Source organism: Budorcas taxicolor, chromosome 3, assembly GCF_023091745.1.
Source record: "Budorcas taxicolor isolate Tak-1 chromosome 3, Takin1.1, whole genome shotgun sequence".
Taxonomy (NCBI): domain Eukaryota; kingdom Metazoa; phylum Chordata; class Mammalia; order Artiodactyla; family Bovidae; genus Budorcas; species Budorcas taxicolor.
In genome coordinates, this window is record NC_068912.1 from 6,390,493 (window position 1) to 6,401,158 (window position 10,666).

The following is a 10,666-nucleotide window of genomic DNA, read 5'->3' on the forward strand; positions in this document are numbered from 1 at the left end:
GAGCAGAAATATAGTACTTTCTTAATCGCCGGGTTCCTGCTGCTCCTTTTCTTACCAGCAAGTAACCAAATGGTCTAGAAAACATTTGGGTGTTGGTTTCTGTCTGGGGAAATTCTCCTTAATTCGCTTTCACAATACTTCTGACACCGGATATGGGGGAAAGAGGGTACTCAGAGGGGGAGTGCAGTTTCTGGCAAGCAATTATTCAACAACCAGCTGGGTGTCCCACAGTTCTGTTCATTTCTGATACTGTCCACCTGGAGTTTCCATCAGATTCCACAAGTTAAGAAATTGAGTCCACAAGACTTCCCCCATTTCAGATGTCGATCACAAAGCCTAGGTTGTTACCTGTACTTCTGACCAATCACCTACAAACCAGGGTTTTTGTGATCCCTCCTTGGGTTTGATAATTTTCTAGAATGGCACACCGAACTCAGGGAAATTCTTACTTGTGTTTACCAGTAAAGGATATAATAAAGGATATGAACGAACTGTCAGCTGAAGAGATACGTAAGATGAGATCCGGAAGGGTCCTGAGCATAGGAGTTTCTGTCCTTGTGGAGTGGAGATGTCCTACCCTCCTAGATGGGACTTTCCTTGTGGTTCAGACGGTAAAGCGTCTGCCTACAATGCCGGAGATCCAGGTTCAATCCCTGGGTCGGGAAGATCCCCTGGAACAGGAAATGGCAACCCTCTCCAGTACTCTTGCCTGGAAAATCCCATGGATGGAGGAGCCTGGTACACTCCAAAGAGTCCATGGGATTGCAAAGAGTCGGACGTGACTGAGCGACTTCACTTTCACTTTTTCACCCTCCTAGATGTCCTCACCAACCCAGAAGCTCTCTGAACACCATACTGTTGGGATTTTTATCACGGCTTCATCATGTAGGCATGATTAATCATTAACTCAGTCTCTGGCCTTTCTTCCCTTGCCAGAGAATGGGGATTGGAACTAAAAGTCCCAAGCGTCTAGTCATGGCTTGCTTTTCCTGGGGACCAGCCCTCTTGGATGCTATCCAGGAGCCCACCAAGACTGCCTCATTAGAACAAAAGACACACTCCTATAACCCAGGAAATTCTAAGGAATTTAGGAGCTCTGTTTCAGAAACTAGGGTCAAAGACCAATCATGAGAACAAAAGATGCTCCTAGTGCTTTTATCATTTAGGAAACTCTTAAATTATAAAGGTTTTAAGAACTCTGTTCCAGAAAGCAAGGGCATTGTTGCTATTATTTCAGTTTCCTACTCAAAACAGGAACTTATTCTAGATAATTTAATAGATTTTTCCTTCTTAAAAAAAAAAAAGACAGAAATTTCTAATTTCCATTTCATAAATAAAAACTAAGAAGTCTTTATTAAGTTCTCCAACTATTACCACTTTGCCAATGTAAAATGCTAGACTTAGAGTGGAAAAAATATTTTATTTCAGGGAAAATAAAGGAGGCAATGCCACCCCACTCCAGTACTCTTGCCTGGAAACTCTCATGGACGGAGGAGCCTGGTAGGCTGCAGCTAGGTTGCTAAGAGTCGGACATGACTGAGCGACTTCCCTTTCACTTTTCACTTTCATACATTGGAGAAGGAAATGGCAACCCACTCCAGTGTTCTTGCCTGGAGAATCCCAGGGACGGGGGAGCCTGGTGGGCTGCCATCTATGGGGTCACACACAGTCAGACACAACTGAAGTGACTTAGCAGCAGAGTCAATTTTTATATATATGATGACATCTCTTTGACTCAGAAAGGAGATGTGGTAGGGAGAACGAGCAGGGGCTAGAGAGTGGGAAAACCACACTTTCAGTAGCCTAATCATATCAAAATCCCATAGCTCTTTCCTCTGTTTTAGTGTTACCTCTTATAGGAGTTGCTCCCAAATATGAGATGAGTTCTTTTGCATATGAATTCAGAAATTAAAAGATTATAAAAAAGGCATTTTGTGTTATTAAATAATTTGCTAGGGCTGCTATAACAAGTACCTCAAACTTGGTATCTTTAGCAACCAGAAATTCATCGTCTCATAGTTCTGAAGACTACAAGTGCAAGATTTGTAAGCAAACAAGGCCATCACTGAACCCAGGCTTGGCTGCTTCCCAACTGAAAGTCCGGCATTCAAGAGACAAGTGTTGGTGGAAAAGGTGAAGTCATTTTATTCAGAAGACCAGAAATCTAGAAGGTTGGTGGACTAATGTCCTAAGACCACCTCCAAGTTTCAGGTTGGAAGACAAAGGTTTTGAAGACAAGTGTGAGGGAAGGGGCTGCAAAGGCCATGAAGGGCTTGTGTACAATTCTCAGACTGGTTGACATCAAAGAAATTTTGAGCATTGTTGACATTTTGGTTTCAACCAATCTGGGGTCTACATGGTTGAAGTCAGCAGTTTTCATCTGATGGAAGTCTGCTTCCTATAAAAACAACTTAGCAATGTATGTCTGTACTTTATCTATCTATATCTTTCAGGGAACTGGGAGTTGAGTGACTCTGCTGCTGTAGCTGGTTTATAGTCTAAATTGTTACCAATTTCCTAGCCCAACAGCTATTCCTCATTTTTACATCTTCAGATTTTCTGCTCATTAACTCTTGAGCCAACATTTGCAGAATCAGGGGAGGCCTGGAACACTAAAGCAAAGCCTTTCACTTCAAAGGACAGGGATATAGGAGCTTGTATGCAGTTTCAATCCCCCTTTTACTTGATGCTCCTCAATCTTGATGGGAACAGGATCAGGACAAGAAAGGGAATGCAATTTTGCATAGAGGGGTTAACCATAAACTGCAGAGGAAACAAAGTTTGGGGGTTTTGATCTTGGGGGCATTTGGTCTCAGATTAAAGTGTCAACAGAGTTGGTTCCTTCTGAGGGTTCTGAGGAAGAATCTGTTCCATGCCTCTCCCCTAGCTTATGATGGGTTCCTGGCAATTTTTGGTGTTCCTTGGTTTGCAAATATACCACTCCAATCTCTGCCTTCGTCTTCACATGACATCCTCACTATTTTGTATCTGTGTCCACATTTCTCATAAGGACACTAGTCATATTGGATCACCCAAATGACCTCATTTTAACTTGATGACTTCTATAAAGACCCTATTTCCCCAAATAAGGTCAAATTCTGAGATTTGGGGGCTTAGGACTTCAGCATATTTCTTATGAAGGGTGTAATTCAATCCATAAAACATGATTCACAACACCCTTCCTGAACAGGATCTATAAATAGCCTGAGGGTTCAAACCAGGACAGATGTACATGCTTTCCTCAGAGCAAAATGCAATCCTTTTTTGTACCTCCTTTTTAAATTGAGTACTAATTTATTATTTTTATATTGACTAATGTCCTTTGAGTGCAACATGCTCAATTTATGTGTTTCATTTTATTTTTCTCAGAAACAGAACTCTTAAAAAGCACTGTCTGAATATCTTCAAAGGGAACAAGCAAAGGTAATTGAATTGGTGGCACTTTGGGTCTTGTCATAGAGAAAAGTAGGTTTCATTCAAAAGATCATAGACGGCTATCCTAATTTACTGAGGACTGACAGTGTCTCTGAATTCTAAAACTATGCACTTAGTGAATTGTTGTTTGTATAGTTGCTAAGTTGTGTCTGACTCTTTCGCAACCCCATGGACTGTAGCCCACTAGAGTCCTCTGTCCATGGGATCCCAGGCAAGAATACTGGAGTGGGTTGCCATTTCCTTCCCCAGGGAATCTTCCTAAGCAAGAGATCAAACCTGCATTTCCTGCATTAGCAGGCAGGTTCTTTACCAGTGAGCCACCAGGGAAGCCTGCTTAGTAAATACACAGAAATAAAAGTTGAAAGGAACATAATAGAGTGAGCATGTATCAGTTTAAAAACAACTTTAAAAATCTGCCCAAACTCCAGCCTGCTGATAGCATGCTGCTGCTGCTGTTGCTAAGTCGCTTCAGTCGTGTCCGACTCTGTGCGACCCCATAGACGGCAGCCCACCAGGCTCTGTTCCTGGGATTCTCCAGGCAAGAATACTAGAGTCGGTTGCCATTTCCTTCTCCAATGCATGAAAGTGAAAAGTGAAAGGGAAGTCGCTCAGTCGTGCCCGACTCTTAGCGACCCCATGGACTGCAGCCCACCAGGCTCCTCTGTCCATGGGATTTTCCAGGCAAGAGTACTGGAGTGAGGTGCTAGTAGTTTGCTAACACTGACAAACTTTGTTTTAATGTGTGTAGTCAGTGATCAGTGATCCATGTTATATCCATATCATTCTGAAGGGAGCCATATACCAGCATTGGGCACCACAGTTTTGTAGTGTCAGTCACAACTGATCAGCTGAGGACCTGTGACCCTACTTAAAATCTGGCTGAGAGGATAAAGTAAGGGAAGTATGGTGCAAGAGAATCACAAATAGAGATGCCAACGAAAGGGAGAGCTTGTCCTCTTACTCCTTGCTCATCTGTAGAACCTACAGGCCTGCTTTAGAGTTCCCTTTAGAACACAGTGGGGTAGGAGAGAATTATTAGGAAAGCTTGACAAGGAATTCAAAAGAGCATGTTTTAAACATGAAAGAAAGTGCCTATTTCTTATTTAGCTATTCTGAAAGCAGAAGGCTTACTAGTGTAGCCTGCACCTGTAAGGCTTAAAGGCACCAAAGTAAGGAATATTTGGGAAGAGAACCCATGGGTTGTGAGGCTGCATGAGAAAGGATATACTGGTCGGGGGCGGGGAGGGGGGGAGGGCGGGAAGCAGGATCCCTGAAGTACCTCAGACAGCCATAGGATCTAGAGGCTGAGCCCCCATCCAGAAAAAATATTGCAGCAGGGCTGGAGAAACACTAGGCTTAGGACAACTGAACACCTTTTCAAGAACTAAGTACTCCACCAGCAAAGGACAGAGCCATTCCAAGCCAGGGAGATTCTAGAAATGCCTTACACCTTGGTGTATGGATGGTTTTGTCAGATGACCCTGGTTCTCCTGTCCCTCCCCCTGCCTTACCCCTAATTTCAGTGAAAATAGACCCAAGAAAGGAGGGAAGAAGTGGAAGAGATGCCATGCTTCACCTACTCCCCTCCCATTTTAAACTAACAACTCTGTGTTTAGTAATTAAAAGTGACCAGAAAATTACAGAATCTGTCTAAGATTCTCTTAAATGAGAGATTTAAGATGGCCTAGTTGGAGGTAATAATTAGAAGAAATGAAACAGTTTAATGTTTAATGAAACAGTTTATAATGTTTACACTGCAAACACTCTCGAATCAAGTCATAGTTCTATTCTCATAAGGGATCTTCAGGGCTGACAAGCTAGAGATAACTGAAGATGATTATTAGACCACAGGGCTTTTTTAAAGGGACTTCCTGGGTGGTGCTAGTGGTAAAGAACCTGCCTACCAATGAAGGAAATGTAAGAGATGTGGGTTTGATCCCTGGGTGAGGAAGATCCCCTGGAGAAGGAAATGGCAACTCATTCCAGTATTCTTGCCTGGAGAATCCCTTGGACAGAGGAGCCTGGTGGGCTACAGTCCATAGGGTTGGAAAGAGTTGGACACGACTGAAGCAATTGAACATGCATGCATGCACTCAACTGAGCTAAAATAACTAGAAAGGAAGGCTTTAAAAAAACAAAAAAAGCCTTTTTAGCTATTCTCAGTGTGTGACCCTCTAATCATTAAAGAGTCAGTATCTGATTGTTGTATATTTAGGAATCCCCATTTGAATAAATTCAACAAAACATTTATTTAACAAATATATATCGATGGCCTCTTATTAGGCAGAAAGCATGTTAGGTGTTGGCAGTATAAATACAAAGAAGGGGGCCTTTCCTGATGGTCCAATAGTTAAGAATCCACCTTGCAATGCAGGGAATGAAGGCTCAATCCCTGATTGGGAAACTGAGATCCCATGTGCCATGGAGCTGCTAAGTCCATGTGCCACAACTACTGAGCCTGTGAGGCACAACTAGAGAGCTGCCGTGCTGCAAAATATTTAAATAAATATTAAATAAAGAGATATCAAAGAAGATATTACCTGTCCTTGAAAAGGTCATTGTGTGTGTATTTATAAGTTCAGTTCAGTTCAATTGCTTAGTCATATCCAACTCTTTGCGACCCCATGGACTGCAGCACGCCAGGCCTCCCTGTTCATCGCCAACTCACAGAGTTTACTCAAACTCATATCCATTGAGTCGGTGATGCCATCCAACCATCTCATCCTCTGTTGTCCCCTTCTCCTCCTGCCTTCAATCTTTCCCACCATCATGGTCTTTTCAAATGAGTCAGTTCTTTGCCTCAGGTGGCCAAAGTATTGGAGTTTCAGCTTCACTATCAGTCCTTCCAATAAATATTCAGGACTGATTTCCTTTAGAATGGACTGGTTGGATCTCCCTGTAATCCAAGGGACTCTCAAAAGTCTTCTCCAACAGCACAGTTCAAAAACATCAATTCTTCGGCGCTCAGCTTTCTTTATAGTCCAACTCTCACATCCATACATGACCACTGGAAAAACCATAGCTTTGACTAGACAGGCCTTTATTGGCAAAGTAATGTCTCTGCTTTTTAACATGCTGTCTAAGTTGGTCATAACTTCTCTTCCAAGAAGCAAGTGTCTTAATTTCATGGCTGCAGTCACCTTCTATAATGATTTTGGAACCCCCCAAAATAAAGTCTAACACTGTCTCTAGTGTTTCCCCTTATATTTGCCATGAAGTGATGGGACCAGATACCATGATCTTAGTTTTCTGAATGTTGAATTTTAAGCCAGCTTTTTTCACTCTCCTCTTTCACTTTCATCAAGGGCTCTTAGTTCTTCACTTTCTGCCATAAGGGTGGTGTCATCTGCATATCTGAGATTATTAATGTACCTCCACCAGAGGACTACTAGACATACTAGAGAGTGGATAGAAGCGTAGAGTAACACCCAGGAGGACGCAATTGACCTCTTAGGGAAATCACAGAGGCGCCACAGAAAGCATGACATTTAAGCTGGTTCTTGGAGTAGGTCTTGTGGCTCAGCTGGTAAAGAATCAGTAGGTCTTGTGGCTCAGCTGGTAAAGAATCCACCAGCAAGTGCGGGAGACCTGGGTTCAATCCCTGAATTGGGAAGATCCCCTGGAGAAGGGAAAGGCTACCCACTCCAGTATTCTGACCTGGAAAATTCCATGCACTGTGGGTCACATTCAGACATGATTGTTTGACTTTCACTTTGGAGTAGGTGCACATTAAGCCTATGAAATCCGTGGTAGCCTTTAACGCCTTGCTCAGATTAGTTTATCAGTTTGTTTTTCCACCTGGCAGTTTGATGAGAGCAGAGCAGGGAAGCTCTGATGGGAGGAAGTGGTGCCAGAGAGAGCCTTACAAGGAGGGAAGTCTGGAAGTCAGGGCTCCTTTAGTCTCCCCAGGGATACAGCAGGGCTGCTAGGAAGAAAAGCTCTGCCAGAAGTGGGGGGAGACAAAGCTGTAGCCTACATCACTTTACTTGGGTCTGGCCTGGTTCTATTGATCTATTTCAGGGGTTCTGTTTGAAATTATATTTCGTATACAGGATTCTGTCCACTAGACAGGACAGTCACTGACTCTTAGGACTTTCCTATTTGAAACAATGTGTGCAGATGGATGTTCATATAGAACAGTAAAACAAGGGCTGAACTAGGTGCAAATGCTCGCAGCAGAATTAGCAAGTGAGCACACATAGAAGTGCAGTTCAAGTTATCTTCATCCTTATGGCCCTCTGAAGCTTTGATGATCTACTTTATGTTTTTAAAATTTCCAGTTTCAAAGAGGTACATACTAAGACATTGGCTAATTATATGATTTGGAGCAATCAGAAAGATCCCACTTTTAAAAGTAATCCTAAAACTAGAAGGTTGGACTAAATTACCACTATGAGCCTTTCCAAGGCTACCTGTAATTTATGAGTAACAGAAGCTAGTTCCAATGCTTTGGCCACATGATGCAAAGAAGCTCCAATTCTTTGGCCACCTGATGCGAAGAACTGACTCATTGGAAAAGACCCTGACACTGGGAAAGGTTGAAGACAGGAGGAGAAGGGGGCGACAGACAATGAGAATGGTTCAATGGCGTCCCCGACTCGATGGACATGAGTTTGAGCAAGCTCTGATAGTTGGTGATAGACAGGGAAACCTGCATGCTGCAGTCCATGGGGTCACAAAGAGTTGGACATGACTGAGTGACTGAAATGAAAGGCTAGTTCATTCAGTGCTAGTGATCTTATAGTCAGATTTGGAGCACTTAGATCAAATTCATTTATTTAAGAACTATTTGGTCAGTCATCTGTAGTAAGGCTGCCAGATAAAAATACAGGTTACCTGTAAATCTGAATTTCGAGTGAGGAAAAATTACTTCTTCTAAGTATGCTCCATGTAATATTTAAATATGAAAAATACTCAAAATATTATACTTAAAATTAATCTTTAACTGGAGCTCAAGTTTAATTAGGTATCATAAATTTTTTTTTTCTAAATCTGACATTTTCATTATTAAAAGCTAGGATCTGGGGAAGATGAAAAAGTGAGTCAATTATAGATTCTGCCCTTGAGTCAAAAGAGATTCAAATGTAAAACCACATTACAAAATGAAAAGTGATTAATTCATCAGAAATCTACAGTGAGAAGATTATAAAAGTGGGCAATAGAGAGAAATTACTTCTAGTCTTAACAAATAAGGGAAATCTCTGAGCTGGACTGAGAAAGATGGCAGAATGAAGGCATGTGAATGTGGTAGGGAGAGGAAGAAGGCATTCCTAGTAGACTTCATGGCTTCAGTGAAGTCTTAGAAGGCCAGCGTGGAGTGAGAGAGGTCCATTAGTCACTCAGTTTGACCATGGCCTGATTATATGAAGGGAAATAATGTCAGAGAAGATTGGAAAGGTGAGTTTGGGTCATACCAAGGGAGCCTGGACAGACAGGGAAGGAAAGTTGCTCAGTCGTGTCCGACTCTTTGCAAGCCCATGGACTTGCAGCATACCAGGCTCTTCCGTCCATGGGATTCTCCAGGCAAGAGCACTGGAGTGGGGTGCCAGGGATGTAGACTGGAAGTCTGAATAGGGCAAGGAGTCCAGGGTGACACTGCATACCAAAGAGACAAGGAGAGTCTAAGAAAACATGGCTCGTTAGTTTTGTCTTTGTCCACAAAAGAAAACACATCTTAAAATATGTACTAAGTAGAGAGGAAATGTGGTGAAGTGGAGAAACTGTAAGCTTTGCTATAAAAGTATTCTGAGTTTAAACCTGCATTTTCCCTCTGACCTTATTTCCTGTCTCTGAAGCATGGTTTCCTTATCTGTAAAGCAGGACTAACTATGTTCTTGTTATGCTTGGATGTTGTGAGTAGGTACCACCATGTACCTGGAACACAGTGGGAGCTGACCAGGTGCTAATTACTGAGTTATTATTTTGCTTACTGCTTATTCCTCTCTAGCTTCCAGAGTTTCTTATTTTATTCTAAAAAGTGAAGATGCTACTAGTAAGTAGAAAACTTCCTTTCAAAAATATTTATTTTTTTATCTCTTTGTAAAAAATTGATATTTTTAAATAAAGAACAGCTTGCCCATCTGAACTGAAAAATACAGAAAGAACGAAGAAGCCAATATTTGGAATATGGGGGCCAAATATTTGCTTTAAACTGGTTCCTCAATGTAAAAAAAAAAAAAAAAAAAAACAAAAACATAAACAAAAAAACCTAGTTTCCCTTCCTAACTTAAATACCACATGGTTAGAATGGGTGTCCTGGGAAGAGCTTGAGTGTTTCTGGGTGATTATTAAGTGAAAGCAGCCATTTCTACTTATTTATCTGTGGCCTGACCAGATGATGTGAAAGTTGTACCTCAGCTAGTGAACCAGGGAGTCTCAGACGTGCTCCGTGCTTGTTGGAATAAAAGCACCTGTGGTCTGAGAGCCAGAGGGAAGGAGAGACTTGAGAAATACTAGGACAGTTTATCCGTGTAGAGATCCATTCTAGATTATTATTCCTCTGGTTTCTGGTTTTCTCCCCTAGAATTCTCTCTCAGTTGTTTATGTAAAATGAGCCACAAAGACTCATGATAAGTTTGTTCTCTGAGAGTAGCGACTAGAGAAACGGTTATCCAAAGTGCCCTGTCATTGTCTGACAGCCACCATTGCTGAGCTTGTGTGTTTACAGATAATGCCCTCCCCATTAGGGCATTTTTCTTTCAAAAATGAATTCTCATCAGCAGTTACCTTTGTTCATATATTTTCTCCTTGACTTCATTCCCGTCCCCATTGCCAAGTATCCAGAATAGAGTTACAGCTGAAGAGAAACCACCTATTCCCTTGTCTCTCCCCATCAGACCTGCAGTTTGCTCTCAAGTCTATTCCTTTGCATAGTCCAAAGTAAGCTGTGTCTTAGGTTCATCCTCATACTTTGTGTTTGGGCTCAGTAAGCTCACTAAGTATACAGCTGTGATACAGTAGGGTTTCTTCAGATTTTAAACACACGGACATGATGTTTTCAGTCCCAGAAGACCAGTCCTTGAGTGATGTGCCCTGGGTAACATTTCTGGCAGTGCCTCTTCCTTTGTTTTTAATAGCATTCTGGGTTCATGTTTGTGAGACTCTCAAATTTATTTCCAGTTAGATAAAGGTGACCTTCCTCTTCTCCAAGCTGAATCTCCCATGAGACTCATGCATTCTGTTGAGACCTATCACAGCTGTCCTTAGTTAACTGCTAGAGCACCTTCAGTCC